Below are 16,318 nucleotides of genomic sequence, written 5' to 3'. Positions count from 1 at the left end.
TCTTCTTACATTCTTAAAGTGAATCCTGGCCTCTGTGGTGATATTGTCCCTTTTAGATTGGTTTACGGGCTGTGAGGGAATTTGCTAGAATTCCTAAAATCGTGAGCTTACGCACGGCTATCTCCCGTTAATGCTTCAAGGTCAATGTCTAAAGGTCATTAGAGCCAGCACTGATTTTGCTGAGTGGAAAGGGTCAACGCCCATGGTTGGAGGGGAATCTCGGAAGCCAAGCCAATGCCTACTCAGCCCTTTGAAGATATCTTGCTTCATTGCTCAGCTTGCTAAGATTTATGTGTGTTTATGTTAAACATATGTGTTAAACATGTGTGTTTATGTTATGTGTGTTTGTGTTATTTATGTGTGTTTATGTTTATGTAACTATGGTTTCCCCAGTAGTGATGTATGGAAGTGAGAGCTGGACCATAAAGAAGGCGGATCACCAAAGAATTGATGCTTTTGAATTATGGTGCTGGAGGAGTCCCATGGACTGCAAGAAGATTAAACCTATCCATTCTTAAGGAAATCAGCCCTGAGTGCTCCCTGGAAGGACAGATCGTGAAGCTGAGGCTCCAATACTCAAAGGAAGAGAAGACTCCCTGGAAAAGACCCTGATGTTGGGAAAGATGGAGGGCACAAGGAGAAGGGGACGGCAGAGGACGAGATGGTTGGACAGTGTTCTCGAAGCCACCAACATGAGTCTGACCAAACTGTGGGAGGCAGTGGAAGACAGGAGTGCTTGGCATGCTCTGGTCCATGGAGTCACAAAGAAATGGACAAGACAAAATGACTAAACAACAACAACATGTTAACTAGCTAGATAAGGCAGCTTTTGTTATTTTTAGCCTCTGAGTGGTTTTAAACTGTGTAATTATTCGAAGTTTTTCTCTCTAGTAGAGGATTGTTTTAATAAAGTTTGTGCATGGATTTATGGAATCTGGTCTTGCTTGAGTTTCCGAACCTTCCCATCTTGGCTACGCTTTTCGAAGTAGGGTCCTCCATCACAGCCTCCTAAGAGCTCAAAAGGATTTTATTTATTTATTTGTTTTATTTTTTTTAAAAAAAAGTAGAGAAACAACATTGTGGTGAACAGAGAGATTTAAACTTCAGCACCCTAATGTGTCTGCAAGCCCGCCATCAGATCAATCATTTAATGAGCAGCGAGGGTTGATAATGCATTCCTCAGCTACTCTGCATGTGCAGTAAGTGCACATGTGATGTGAACATGCAGCCCCTGCACATTGCTGCTCCAACACATTTAATTAGGCTGCCATTGCTGCCACCAAAATTCACCTCATGGCCTGATAATGAGAAGGCAACATCTCACCTATAGTTTGGATTGAAGATGAAAGGCCCTGTGTGAGGGACATGATAGAGAGGTTCTCCCAAGTTAGGAGGCCAGGAAAGCTCCTAGGTGAGAGCTGGGAGGGTTCACTCTGTCTGTGGAATAAGGACTAAGAATTAATTCTGTTACAGGCCTTTGCAATCTCCTTTTCTTTTTCTCTTCTTTCTTTTTTCTTTTTTTCTATTTTTCTCTTCTAGAATCGTGTGGTTTTTAATTGTAATTCATGTTGAAAATTTGAGTAAAAAATGATTTAGGAAAAAAACAAAACAAAAAGAAAGCCAATCCTCTGCAAAGTCGGATGGATGGTCTCCTTAGCTCATGATGATCTACACTGACTGGCAGAGGCTCACTAGGCTTTCATACAGAGGACCTTACCTTCCAAGTCCTGGACTGCAGAATCGGGGACCGGCAGCCGTGTGACACCGGAAGTTGCGTCGACGTCACTTCCGGTGTCGCTTTGCCCTTCTATGGGCACCAAAAATGGCTGCCGCCGGCCGGCTTCGAAAGTCGCTCGTACGCATGTCAGGAAGTGCGTTGACGCAACTTCCAGTGTTGCTCCGCCCATCTATGGGCACCAAAAATGGCCGTCGCCAACACCGGGAGTCGCGTCTATGCACTTGCGTAGATGCGACTTTTGAAGCCGGCGGTGGCCATTTTTGGTGCCCATAGAAGGGCAAATCGGAAAGAAAAAAATTGGCCGCCGGCAGGAGAAAATAACGGAAAAAAACGGGAGACGAAGTGATGCGGGGGACCACCGGGAAACGGTAAGTAAAAACGGGGGTTTCCCGGGGAAAACAGGGTACTTGGCAGCTATGGACCTTACCAGCCCTAATTGGGACAGAACCTGGGACCTTCTGTATGCAAGGTAGTTTTAAATCACATATGCAGCAGAATTGTATGCATGTTTACAGCTTTGCTGTGTTCAGCAGGCCGTATTCCCAGGATGGTATGCCTATGTACTGTATATTTACTATTGTGAGAAAGTGTATAATGATGAAGGATCCAGCGTAGAAGGCAGTGTCATGAGTGAAATGGTCCTTCTCATTATTAAGTTTCCATGGCCCAAAATGCTATCGCTTCTTCCACTCTTTATTTTTTTATTTCAAAAAAGTACATTTTGTAGGCTTTTCTCCAGCGAGAAAATGTATTATGAAGGAGGCCTATCTTGCGATTTCTCTAGGCTATGAGATACTCGGCTACCTCTTGTCACACTGCTGTGAATAAAAGAGGCATGTGATCTTATGTGACACAAGCTTCACATTTAATATATATTTTACTCTTTGTTTTAATGCAATATTCATTAGCATAAAATGCATCACTTATTGGAACGAATGCTCAAATCAGGGCTGCTTTTTTTAATTTATTAATGAGTTTCCTTAGGGTTTGCTTGTCCCAACTTATAACCTGTCTAAATTCCATAGGCAGCAATACTTGCAAATGTGAATTATTAGAATTATTTCATCGCACAAGAGGATTCTTTTGCCATACTCTTCTGGATAGAATTAGAAATTCCCCCAGCCAACAGCATCTGGAACTCACAGCAGAGGGCTTACGTAAAGGTTGATAATTTAGCATAATTCTGCCTGGGGACGATGGAAATTGTAGACTGTTATTGACGTTCTGTTTACCTGATTGCATCCTCTGGGAGCTTGTGACCAGGACTTGTAAAAGGGGGTGTTTGCAAGGGCATTTTGCAAACTGGAGTGCTGTCTCACAGTGTATGTAGGACCAGGAGACATGGGGGGGGGGGTGATGGAGCTGTTGCAGTTACCTGAAACACCTGTGCCATGTTTATCTGCTTGAGAATGTGCAGCATGCAGCAAAGGGAAGCTGGTTTCCTTGCTGGAAGAGAAGGTACGGGAACTTGAGACCCACCTATCAACACTCTGAGCTACTGGGCAAGATGAGGAATTTCTTGATAGAGCAGACTGGACTGTCCTGGAACAGCGACACAGGTGGGGTGTCCCTAGGGAAGGAAGAAGTTCACCCATTGCAGGAGACAAACCTCCGGGGGAATGTGACACACAGAACCATAACTGTCATGCTGTGTCACTGCAGCTGCAAAATTGATTCCACGCCCTTCCCTCGGCCACCAGTTCTGGGCCAGAGGAGCAAGTTCAGCAGTTGCAGACCACAGAACACACCAAGGAAGGTACAGTGTACAGAATGGTCCCTGCAACTCCCCAGAGGAGGAAGATATGTGATGTAGTGGTAGGCAACTCCCTATGGATGGAGACAGAGGCAGCAGTGTATGGATGTAACAGGATGTCCCCGGAGGTGTGCAGTTTTCCAGGTGTGAAGACTGATCATATGACAGATAAGTTGGCAAGTCTTACAGGGTAAAGTCTCATGTGTGATGTCAGGATGTCTGAGGAACCAGAGGGCGAAGCCAGACATGGCAACAGTGTGACTTCAATGGCTGGCGGCTCCTCCTCCTGCCACCACTGCCACTGCCCAGGGGCTGCTACACCACTCTTTCCCCTCCATGGAAGGAGGAGGAGGAGCCGTCTCCTGAAGCCACGCCATGGTCAGCTCCATGTTTGGTCTCCTCCGCCCACTTTGAACATTAGTAGGCCCCAGTCCCCTCCTCCCAAAATATTGGGGACCCCAAAAGGGGTTGGCCCCTAGAAGATGGTGTCCCTGGTTACTACTAGATAGCATTACCTGAAGAGTACTTACAGGAGCCCCAGACTAATCAAGAAGGTCACGGTGAGAAAGGATCTAGGAGTCTTGGTAGAACACAAACTTGACATGAGTCAGCAGTGTGATGCAGCAGCTAAAAAAGCCAATGCAATTCTGGGCTGCATCAATAGGAGTATAGCATCTAGATCAAGGGAAGTAATAGTACCACTGTATTCTGCTCTGGTCAGACCTCACCTGGAGTACTGTGTCCAGTTCTGGGCACCACAGTTCAAGAATGATACTGATAAGCTGGAACGTGTCCAGAAGAGGGCAACCAAAATGGTCAAAGGCCTGGAAACGATGCCTTATGAGGAACGGCTTAGGGAGCTGGGTATGTTTAGCCTGGAGAAGAGAAGGTTAAGGGGTGATATGATAACCATGTTCAAATATATAAAAGGATGTCATATAGAGGAGGGAGAAAGGTTGTTTTCTGCTGCTCCAGAGAAGCGGACACGGAGCAACGGATTCAAACTATAAGAAAGAAAATTCCACCTAAACATTAGGAAGAACTTCCTGACAGTAAGAGCTGTTCGGCAGTGGAATTTGCTACCAAGGAGTGTGGTGGAGTCTCCTTCTTTGGAGGTCTTTAAGCAGAGGCTTGACAGCCATCTGTCAGGAATGCTTTGATGGTGTTTCCTGCTTGGCAGGGGGTTGGACTGGATGGCCCTTGTGGTCTCTTCCAACTCTATGATTCTATGATTCTAGTGTAGGAGTTATGGAAACCACAGAACCAAACACTATAGCTTTCTGTGCTATAGTTCTGCTTGCAAGCTTCCCAGAAGAGGCAACTAGTCAGCCAATATAAGAACAGGATGCTGGACTAGATCAGCCTTTGGGCTGATACTGCAGGGTTTTCCTTATGTTCCTATGTGCTTGGGTTAAATTGTTTTCCCAGATTCAGAGGCAAGGCTGTCCGGTCACAGCAAGTACGACAATAAATCATTAATAGGAAGGTTTTTATAAGTGAGCCCAGGTTTTATGTCCCTTCCAAATGGCGGCAATGAACTGGAAAATTGTTGTACCTCACAGAAGAATGTATGCCACTAACTACAATAAATCACTTTGCAGCAGATTATCACAATTTAAATTAAAATCATTTATAATTCAGTTCAAGCAACTCTGCATTGTATAGATTGATGTCACGAGGGAAACATGCCCAGCAAGAATCCAGTCATTTTGATTTAGCTATTTGGATAAAAGGAAGTATTAAAAGTCTCCACCCAGGTACGTTTTGTCATCATATTGAAAAGTTCATTCAGTATTCTACTTCCAAATTGCGCATCCGCTTAGATTTAATAGTAACTACTGTGATTTTGATGGCATGCGGGTGGTGCTATGGTCTAAACCACAGAGCCTAGGGCAAGCCAATCAGAAGGTCGGTGGTTTGAATCCCGCGACGGGGTGAGCTCCCGTTGCTCGGTCCCTGCTCCTGCCAACCTAGCAGTTCGAAAGCACGTCAAGTGCAAGTAGATAAATAGGTACTGCTCCGGTGGGAAGCTATGACCCCAGTTAGTTGGGGTAAAATTTGTAGGACTTTTGTAGGACCGCCCACTCTGCTGCCTCCCTCCATATGCCCAGCCACATCTGCAGCACCTCCAGTTTTGGGTGAGATCTCACCATATGCAGTGGCGAATGGCGCTGCTTGGTTGCCTGGGGCGGCACATACGCAGTCCATTCTGACGCATGCATCATGACGTCATGACGCATGCACCAAGACAGACTGCGCATGTCTGCACATGTGCAGTTTGTCCATGGCAGCGTGAGGGTGACGGCGGCGAGGGCAGTGCGCTCAGCCAGATGAGGCAAGGGGGCAGGCCAGGGGCCAGCGGCGCTGCCCCCACATGCTGCCCCTGCCAGACTGGAGCTAGGGGCGGCCCGCCCCTACGCCCCTCCCTTGCTATGTGCCTGGCAATATGGAAGATCTTGACTTGGGGTAAGATCTCTCATCAACTGGAAGTGTTCTTGTCCAAAATCAGAGGAGGCAGAGGGGCAAGCAATGCACCCACAGGGGAGATGCCTCAGGGTCTTCTGCCACCTGAGGCAATGACCTCCTAACGGCCCTGCCACTCAGGGTTACAGCATTTGGGGCTTTTTGGTTTAACAGCGAGAAACGGGGGACATGATAGAATTGTATAAAATTTTGTATTGTGTGCAGAAGGTGGCCAGATAATTTTTTTTATCCCCTTCCTATAACACTGCAGCTCTGAGACAGCCAATGAAACTAAATGTTGGAAGCAAAATATTTCTTCATGCTGCATATATTTGAACTATGGAGTTCCCTCCATGAGTGATGGCTTCAAAAGAGGTTTAGGCAGAATCATGGACATAAAGGCCATCCGTGGCTCCTGATCCTGATGGTTCGGTTCTATCTCCATGGTCAGAGGCCGCATGCTTCTAAATACCAGTTACTGGAAACCGCAGGGAGGGAAAATGCTCTTGCACCCAGGTCCTACTTATGAACCTCCATATGAATCTACCCGGACCCTGCCTGAAATCATCTTCTGAGGCCCTCCTTTGTGTGCCCCCTCCTTGAGAGGTCTGGAGGGTGGCAACACGAGAACACAGGGGCGTAGGAAGATAGGGGCGGTGGGGGCGGGCCACCATCACGGCTGCCCGTCTGGCCCCCAAAACATGCGCCCCGCCACTGCACGTGGCACGTCCCATCCCAAAACGCATGCGAGGTAGCGTCACGCTTGTGGGTGGCATGACGCCCCTCGCTGGCTCGCCCCTCGCCTCCGTCCAGGGAGAGCGCGTGCACTGCAGCAGGAAGGGAGAGCGTGCGTCGGCCGAGGGAGCAGGCCAGTCCCGGCAGCCGCCCAGCAAAAACCTCGCTAGGTGCTGCAGGGCTTGCTCAGCCAACGTGCACTCTCCCTGGACGGAGGTGAGGGGCGTGCCAGCGAGGGGCATCACGCCCGTGCGCTGTGACATCACAACGCTGCGGAGCGGCGCCCCGCCCCCGGGGGTGCCTCCGCTCTGACGCCCCGGGTGCCAAAGTGGCTAGCAATGCCCCTGCAAAAATGGGCCTTCTCTGGAGTGGCTCCCCACCTGTGGAATGCTCTCCCCAGGAAAGTTTGCCTGGCACCTTCATCGTACACCTTTAGGCGCCAGGCAAAAACATTCCTCCTTGACCAGGCCTTTGGTTGATCCGATTTATACCCTATGCCAGTGATGGCGAACCTGTGACACGCAGAGCCCTCATTGCTGGCATGTACCCCATCAGCCCATTCACACTGTTGTTGTTGGTTCCCCCCCCCCAATTTGTTCTCCCGCCCCTCCTCACGCTACAGCTTATCTCCGCTGTTAAAACCCGTTGTCTCCGCTGTTAAAACCCGGATCCTGTTGTTGTTGCTGGTAGCCAGAGATTGTTTTTTTAACCCTTTCCATGCTGTTTTTTCTGGCGCTTTGGCAGATGATGATTGGGTGTAACAGCGTTACTTTTTTAACCCGTTCTGTGCTGGGGTTTTTTGGCGCTTTGGCAGACTATGTCGGTACTGTGTGTTAGTTCCAGTGAAAGTATTATTCATCATTTATTTCTGTTCTCTTTCCCCCCCAAAAAGCAAAGCAACTTTTGCACCCCCCAAAAAACCCTCCCAAACCTTGGTCAGCAGCTCCCCCCAAAAAGCTCAGCAACTCTGGGCACTTTGTGATAAATAAGGGGTTTTTGGTTTGGTTTGGTTAAATAATTAGTTTTTGGTTTATTAAATACAGTTATATATTACAATTATTCATTTTTGTTATTTAAACTATAAATATCGCAAAATTATGGGGGTTTTTTTCGAAGTGACACACCACCCAAGTTATGCTCGGGTTTTTGGTGAATTTTGACACACCAATCTCAAAAGGTTGCCCGTCACTGCCCTATGCCCTTTTAAAATGTTTTTTTTGGGGGGGGGCTATTGGGTTGTTTGTTTTTATATTTATTAGGTATTTTGTCATTTTTATATCTTGAATTTATTCTGTGAACTGCCCTGAGACCCCCCGGGTATAAGGCGGTATATAAATTCAACAAACAATAATAATAGGCATCAAGTTGGTCACTGTGAGAACAGGATGCTGGACTAAATGGGTCAATGGCCTGATCCAGTATGTATGGCCACATCTGACTAAATTATGCAGCAAATGTTATGTGTTTATGCCAAGAACTTGTGAATAACAGCTTGCAGGCACAGATGAGCCATGTACTGGACACTGAGGTCCAGCTCCAAGGGTTTTCTGGTGGTTCCTTCATTGCGAGAAGTGGGACTACAGGAAGAGGGCCCTTTTAGTAGTGGCACCAGCCCTGTGGAACACTCTCCCATCACATGCCAAGAAAATAGACATCTATCTGACATTTAGAAGACATCTGAAGGCAGCCTTGTACAGAAAAGTTTTTAATGTTTGAGATTTTTTGTGTTTTAATACCTTGTTGGAAGCCACTCAGAGTGGCTGGGGCAACCCAGTCAGATGGGTGGCATATAACTAATAAAATGATGGTGGTGATGATACAGTTTCCAAACCTTTAGTCAAGAAATGGCATATAGCTCTAATTGTTTATAAGATAGCCTTTCTAAAGCATGTCTGTCTGCATTTCTGTATAGTGCGCTCTTGCAATACGGTGGGCTAGAGATTCAAATCAATCAGCGCAGAGGGTTTTAAAGAAGTTCTTGCAAATATATTCAAGAAAGAAAATGAGCACATATTCCTCTGAGGAATTATCCCTGGAAGTGCTGAAGAGATGCTCCAAAAATCCTTTCTGGTATGTGATGAGCGACTAATGTTACAAGGAGAGTCTCGTAGTGCTCTGAACAGATTATTTTTTAAAATAAAAAAAAGGTGGTGGAAAATGAGTCTCCTGAAATAAGGTTAATTAGGGGAAATTTCCACTTCCCACTCAACACTCCAGCACAAGGAAGCATTTTGATGAGGGATATCAGTGTGTGTGTGTGTGTGTGTGTGTGTGTGTGTGTGTGTGTGTGTGTTTTCTTCAGAGAAACTCATCATCAGATTTAATTAGCTGGTGTTTGTTTATTTATTTAAAATAAACCTTCGTATTCTTAGATGTGATATGATGGATAAGTACGCCCATCATAATGAGGCCTTTCCCCCCCCATAGAAAACCCAAGGGACAATAACATAATTACGACTGCCCTTCTGTCCACAGCTTTTGCAGTGAGAGAACTATGGTAACCATCGGAATCTGGAATGTTTTCAGTATTGGTGTTGCAAAGAAACGATGTAGCTCAAGGGAGCTAATTATTTAAGTGCCACTGCTATCAGAGAGCAGATTATCAGTCTTTCATTGGTGGCCCCCATTCTTTGTAATGCATCTCCTCAGTGCAGTCAGGCATGCACACACCTTTCCTGTTTCCAAGAGGCCGTTGAAAGTTATTCCTGTCCGGCAACCCTTTCGTGGCTGAGGAAAGAGTTTGTTTCAGCATGCCGTTGATGCCTTTCATTGTAATGGTAATATTCCGACTGAAGGCCTGGAATACGTTTTGCTTTTTATATATTTTATTATCTGTACCATAGCATTTTGTTCTCTTACATCATTTTTGTGAGCTGCTTCGAGGATCCAAAGGCCAATCGATACTACCTGGCAGAAACACAGTACAGGTGAATGAAGTTGAAGTTGAGAAGCCACCATAATTTCTGCTGGAACTTATAGTCCCCTTGTGCTGAGGTGAAGCAAATGAAATGGGGCAATGCATTATTATCATGAAGAATAAACCGCTGATAATAATTTAATTTATATATAATCCAGAATTGGTTAGTGGCTTCAAAGCGACTTACGCTTTGGTTAAGAACTTTGGTTAAGAACTTAATTCATTCCAGAGGTCCGTTCTTAACCCGAAACTGTTCTTAACCTGAAGCACCGCTTTAGCTAATGGGGCTTCCTGCTGCCTCCGTGTCGCCGGAGCACAATTTCTGTTCTCATCCTGAAGCAAAGTTCTTAACCAGAGGTACTATTTCTGCGTTAGCGGAGTCTGTAACCTGAAGTGTTTGTAACCCGAGGTACCACTGTATAAAACCAATTACAAACATATAAATTTGGCTGGTATCTGTCTGTCTTGGGAGACAATAGAAGACTGCACCTTCAGGGGTGAACAACCACTAAACAGATGTGACCAGCTGATAATTGTCTCAAAACTGCATAATTATTATATAAAAACTAAACCAAAACTAAGACGTCAATTTTTCAAAAATCAAATCAAGTCCCTTGCTCCCACAGAATACGGTAGGAAGTTCAAAGGTATGCAAGAGTTCATTCCAACGATAATGCTTGTAGTATTGCTAGTCCATGAAGTAAGAAAGTAATTATCAAAGGTGTACAGCACATATTGTGGAGTCCGGCGAAAGTTCTGTAATCCCGCCAATCCAACAAATGCAGTTGAAATTCTCACAAAGAGGCACACAATCCAGGGACAAGGTTATCCAGATTATAGTCCTCGTTTCGCCAAATTAGCTTCATCAGCAAACAGGTATACTATGTGTTGTAAAGAGATATAAGACAGTTTTTTTGTAACCCATCTATACATTATTACATTCTTTTAACTAATAAATGTGCATTCGGACAAGCCCATTAAAATAACAATGAAAACAGGAGGTTTAAATCAGGAGACCAGGAGAATCCTTGTCTAAACAGGTGTATCTTTGAGCCAGCAGAATGGCTATATTGATGGGGCCTGCCATAATATTTCAGCCAGGAGAGCATTCTACAGCGAGAAGCCCATAATCACCCTTAGGTTAATTAAAACGGTTGTGGGGGTTTCTCAGTTGCAATAAGAAATTCCCAAGTTAGAGTGAGAAAACCCAGCAGCAAATCCAGCCCAATAGCCTAGAACCAAAACCTTTGTCTTACCTCAGATGCAGAGGGTTAAAACCTGATCCATCCAATAAAATATCCCTGGAAATTAAATTAGTTCCCCAAAATGAGGAATGCATTTCCTGTATTTCCCAGAGCACCCATGTCAGCTCTGAAAATGCCATTAGTGAGTATTCTAACTTAGTTTGACCTTCAGTAAAATGTGCATTCTGAAACACTTGTGATGTAAAAGGACTTTGAGTCAGAGGTAATGCTACAGCGCCCAAGTCTAAAGTGTTCTTATGTGTCCCACTGGCAAGTGGGCCATCTGTGGAGCAGTCTTTTAAATGAATGTGTCTTTGGTATTATCTTTGTGCACTTTCCTGTTCCATCTCGTTATCAGCTTTTCAATGATAGGTTCCTAGGGCTTCAGCAGAAAAAATGTTGTCCCTTGACTTTCAACTCCTGTCTTCTTGTTATCGCCATGCAATACAAAATGATTTCTCTGGAGGACAAAGATGTGCCAGGCAACTAAGAAGCCTCTTAAGAAGAGAAGAGAGTTTTCATGCAACAGTGTTTGTTTCATATATGCAGAGAGGTGAGGAGAGACCTCACTGCACTTCTCAGCTGAATAGCATTATATTTCATAGTAAGCTGCCTTATACAGAGTCAGGTTGTTGGTCATTGCAGCTCATACTTTTAGGTTTTGCTTTGGTAAGCAGGCAGCTCTTGGTGGAATATAATGGAAGACCATTGTTATCTCGAGGAGATTTAGGTGGTATACAAAATGCTTCTCTTGTGGCTAGAGAACCTCTCTCCTGACAGAGATCATCATATAAGGTGACCAGGGCAGTTTCAGTGTCAAAGGCCGACTGATTGAAATGGATCTAGAAAATCCGTCTCCTCCAGGAGTGCCTGAACCTGGTCAGTCACCACCTGCTCAAGAACCTTTCCCACAAAAGGGAGGTTGGCAAGTGGCTGGTAATTACTTAGGTTCTCAAAATCTAGGGATGGTTTCTTAAGAAGCGTCCCTCTCATAAAGAGGCACTGACCACCTCCCAGACCCAGACAGCTGTTTTGTATCTTATCAACCAAGAGGGGCAAGGGTCCAGAGCGATCCTGGAACTTTTGTGTGCAAATGGTATGCAATATGATAAGTGTGTAGCTATTAAATCTTAAAGGGAAGTAAAACCAAGAAGAGTAGCTGTCCAGCGATTGCCAATTTCTCAGAGAAGAACATTTAATATTTCCCTCATTGCTGTTTGTTGTTTTGTTCATGGAGAAAACCCAGATGGTGCAAAAGACTTGGAACCTTACTGAAAAGCATTAAAAGATCTTCCTAGCATTGAAAAATGTTAATTGGAGCTTGGTGGCCAAAGACAAGGGTTCCATAAGATTGAATTAGGTATTGCTGCACTACCACAGCTTAAAACACACACCATTTTCTCTGCTTGTTTGCAGACACACTTCTTCCATTCATGGCCACTGAACTAAAGAAATACATTCTTTCTAAGGAAGGAATGGCAGAAATAGGTGACTGGTTTAGTTCACTAACTTTGGCGTGGTGAAAATAGCAGATAACAGTCCCAAGACGGAGAATGACACTTGTTGCCTAGGGAACCAAGTAATGTAGGACTCTCTGGCCTTGTATGAAGAGCTAGACAAGCTGGCATCTGAAAAGGAAAATCAATTCGTATTGAGCTTTGAAATTCCCACAGACCAAAAATACTTCAGAGGTAACACTGTATTTTGAAGCCAACCCATGAACTTAAAAAAGGACCCATGTTGAGTGTGTTCAATTTTTCATTGAGTACTTCATATTCTTCTAATATTACCTTGGATGAAATTGGACTCTCATGTAAAATACATGAAAGGTTCTTGTGTGGTTCAACCATGTTGTATTTTTAGGACATCAGTTCTGACCTTTCCTTTCCTTCAGTATCCTTTCCCTTATGGGAAAAAGTAGACGGTGGGAGAATATCCCCATACACCAGAGGACAGTCTTCAAGGATGCACTTGCTACCTTTATATCTGTGGGGAATTTGTTCAGATGGAAGAGACAAGAAAGAGACTTTATTGAATTACTGTACCTTTTGGAATAAAATTTAAAACTTAGGGGAAAGAAAAAACTTTAGGAGACTGTTTTTTATATATATATAATGATGCAGAGGGATAATTTTAATCCACAATTTATTTATTTTTTTTTAAAAAAAATGTCATTTAAAAAATGTCAATATGTAGCCAAGAGTTATAAAGTCTTATAAAAAGGGACCTCACCGTCTTCAAAATTAAATGCCCTTGAGTTATTGAGAGGAAATGAAACAGAAGGCCTTAAACCATAAGGTCTATGTAGATCACCAGTTGTTGTTGTTGTTGTTGTTGTTGTTGTTGTTTTAAAAAATGCAAATAAAATAAAATGGATAAATGAACAAAGGTGATATGGAAGGTCGACATCAGGCACTCAGCAGCCTGGGCAACTGCTATGGTTCCCGAACAGGGCCCACTCCTGATGTCTGCCCCACACCTTTCTTTTAAAACGAAAGTCCCAGTTTGGTGGCCTGAGCAGTGTTAGATGGCCCAAGTCCAGCCAACAGTTTAATGTCTCACAATGCTACCCATTGTTCTGGGTCATTTTGGGGAATTAAAATGGCAGCTTAACTTTCCTTCCTGGCACTGCTTCGAATACTAGCCACTACCAGCCAATTAAAAAAAGGTGCTGCCCTCCCACTGTGATGTCATTACACACAAATGTTTTTCGTGATCACCTATTTTTATCCATTTTTAATCATTGCACACACACACACACACACACACACACACACACACATTTGCACCACTGTGATTCTTTGATACTAAAATGTTTGTGATTCTCTTAAAAAAAAAACCTCCAAATTTATTCTTTAAAAAAAGGAAATAAAAAATGGGTCGCACACACTTTGGCCTCTCAGAAGTTGATCACAGGTCAGTACCCTGGTGTAAATTATGTAATATGTAGTTTTGCCCTAAGATGATGTGCTTTCGGGATTCTAGACAAATAAAATGCAATATATATATATATATATCAGGTGTTGTGATTCTCTAGTGGTTTGGCTTCATTCCTAGAGGCACACTTTATTGTCTCCTGAGAAAGATGCATGCCAACCAGGGGAACTAGGGATGCCAGACCTCCAGGTCTGAGCTGAAGTCTCCAGGTTTGACTGACCCCTCCAGTTGGATGAGAGTGCCTTTAATAATAATGATAAAAATATAAGAAGACTGTGCATGCAGCTTGCAAGCTTCAGAACATCAAGAGCTTGCTGCCATTCTCTGCTCTCCTCTCCCAATTAATCACTGTTGTGTATTGAGTCAAAGGATTTTACTATTGTATGTATTTGCATTGGGGTAAAGTAACTGCCTTTTGGTTCCAGAAGGTACAGCTACTATTGGTTCATTTAAGCTGCTGTATTTGCATCCTCTGTCTTATTGTGTTGTTGTTGTTTAGTCGTTTCTGACTCTTCGTGACCCCATGGACCAGAGCACGCCAGGCACTCCTGTCTTGCACTGCCTCCCGCAGTTTGGTCAAACTCATGTTGGTAGCTTCGAGAACACTGTCCAACTACCTCGTCCTCTGTTGTCCCCTTCTCCTTGTGCCCTCCATCTTTCCCAACATCAGGGTCTTTTCCAGGGAGTCTTCTCTTCTCATGAGGTGGCCAAAGTATTGGAGCCTCAGCTTCACGATCTGTCCTTCCAGTGAGCACTCAGGGCTGATTTCCTTAAGAATGGATAGGTTTGATCTTCTTGCAGTCCATGGGACTCTCAAGAGTCTCCTCCAGCACCATAATTCAAAAGCACCAATTCTTCGGTGATCAGCCTTCTTTATGGTCCAGCTCTCACTTCCATACATCACTACTGGGAAAACCAGTAGTGTAGGTTTCCTCCAAAAGGCAGCACTGTGATTGCCTGATATTGTTCCCTCCAAAATCTATCGCTTTCTAGCTAGTCCCCCGTCCCTATAAATGTAGCTTTCCTCTCCTCAGAGCTTAGTCTTGTTTGCTTTAATAAAGAAGTGTTACTAGAGAACTGTCTCCAGCATATTATGTCAAGAGAGCTGAAATCACGAACCCCATGTCACAACAATCACAATCTCCAGAGCTTTCTCTGTGACATCATCATGAGCTATCCCTAGGTCTCAAGTTTGGGTCCTGAAATCTCAGGATCTGGGATGCTCCTCACCCAGAAAACTTAAGGGCAATGGTTGGAGAGTGAAAAATTAGTCCTCTAGAATATCTGAGCATGGGCTTCAATGAAAAAAATGGTTGCAGGTAGCACTGGTAAATCTGGAAATGGAGTGGAGAGCTAATTTTCTATGCCTCTTGAAGCAAACATTGCAAACTCAGCAACATTTGGGACTTTTAATGAGATGGAGTACAGTAATTAAATCCTGGGGAATTTCAAGAGCCGCGCGGGATTTTCTATGGACTTTCTGGGAACAGAAGACCGAGAATAGAATTTTTCTGGTAGTTTCTCCACCTTGCTGCTTGGACTTTAGCTGCTCTGTGCAATCTGAGTACAACCATTATTAGAAAAGTGTGTTTCTTCATTCCAAATACTGGAAGCGATGAGGAGAAAACTACAAGCTTCACTACAAGATGTGACATGCCTGCTGCTTTGATAAAGGAATGCATATTAGGAAGAGATTCAGTGACTCCAAAACTAAGAGTTTCCTAGAGGGAAAATAAAGCTGTCCACCTTACGTCTTTTAATCAGCCGTAACTTGGTGAACTTTGCTAAACAATCTTCTCTGAGCCTGGCGTTCTCTTTCTAATTAAAACTAGTATCCCCATGAGTTCACTGGAAGTCTTGTTAAGATTAAATTTTCAGCAGTTGTCTGTTTCTGTTGTCGACAGTGACTCAAAAAGTGTCAGGATGCTTACCACACTGGAGCAGCTATTTGAAGACGGATTTGCCAGAAACAGATGTAAGTAACAATCAATCATATCTGGTTCAGTGGCAGAATTTAATTAGCAGACAAAACAGAATTTTCCCTGAAATGAGTACAAATATTATTTGCATGTACATCTCCCCCGCCCCCCTTTGCATGCTCTAAAAGAGGAAAGTGAAAGAAGCAGACGTCATTATGATGCATGGTTGCTAACTTCTTCTTGGCAAGACACTTTGATTTATGTCCTAAGCGTGTGTGTGTGTGTGTGTGTGTGTGTGTGTGTGTGTGTGTGTGTGTTTATACAGAGAGATGGTGTCTCCCCCACCTTTCCCTAGTCACATATACTATAAAAAATAATAACCCTTCATGCCATCATTTTCTGTAAGCCTGAGTTTCTTTAACATGGGGTTTCAAACCTATGGGAGTTTCTTTTAAGAACAAGCAAACAGAGATTAAATTGCCACCTATTTACATAACAAAAGAGCTTTTTCAACATTTTATTTCATTGTATTTGACAAACACCAGTTAATTAAAAACCTTAATGTGGTTTGCTAAAAAAATAAAAAGTAAAAAAATAAAAATAAAGTCATCA

The sequence above is a fragment of the Zootoca vivipara genome, chromosome 8 (assembly GCF_963506605.1).
Source record: "Zootoca vivipara chromosome 8, rZooViv1.1, whole genome shotgun sequence".
Lineage (NCBI taxonomy): Eukaryota > Metazoa > Chordata > Lepidosauria > Squamata > Lacertidae > Zootoca > Zootoca vivipara.
Note: the sequence above shows the minus strand (reverse complement) of the source record.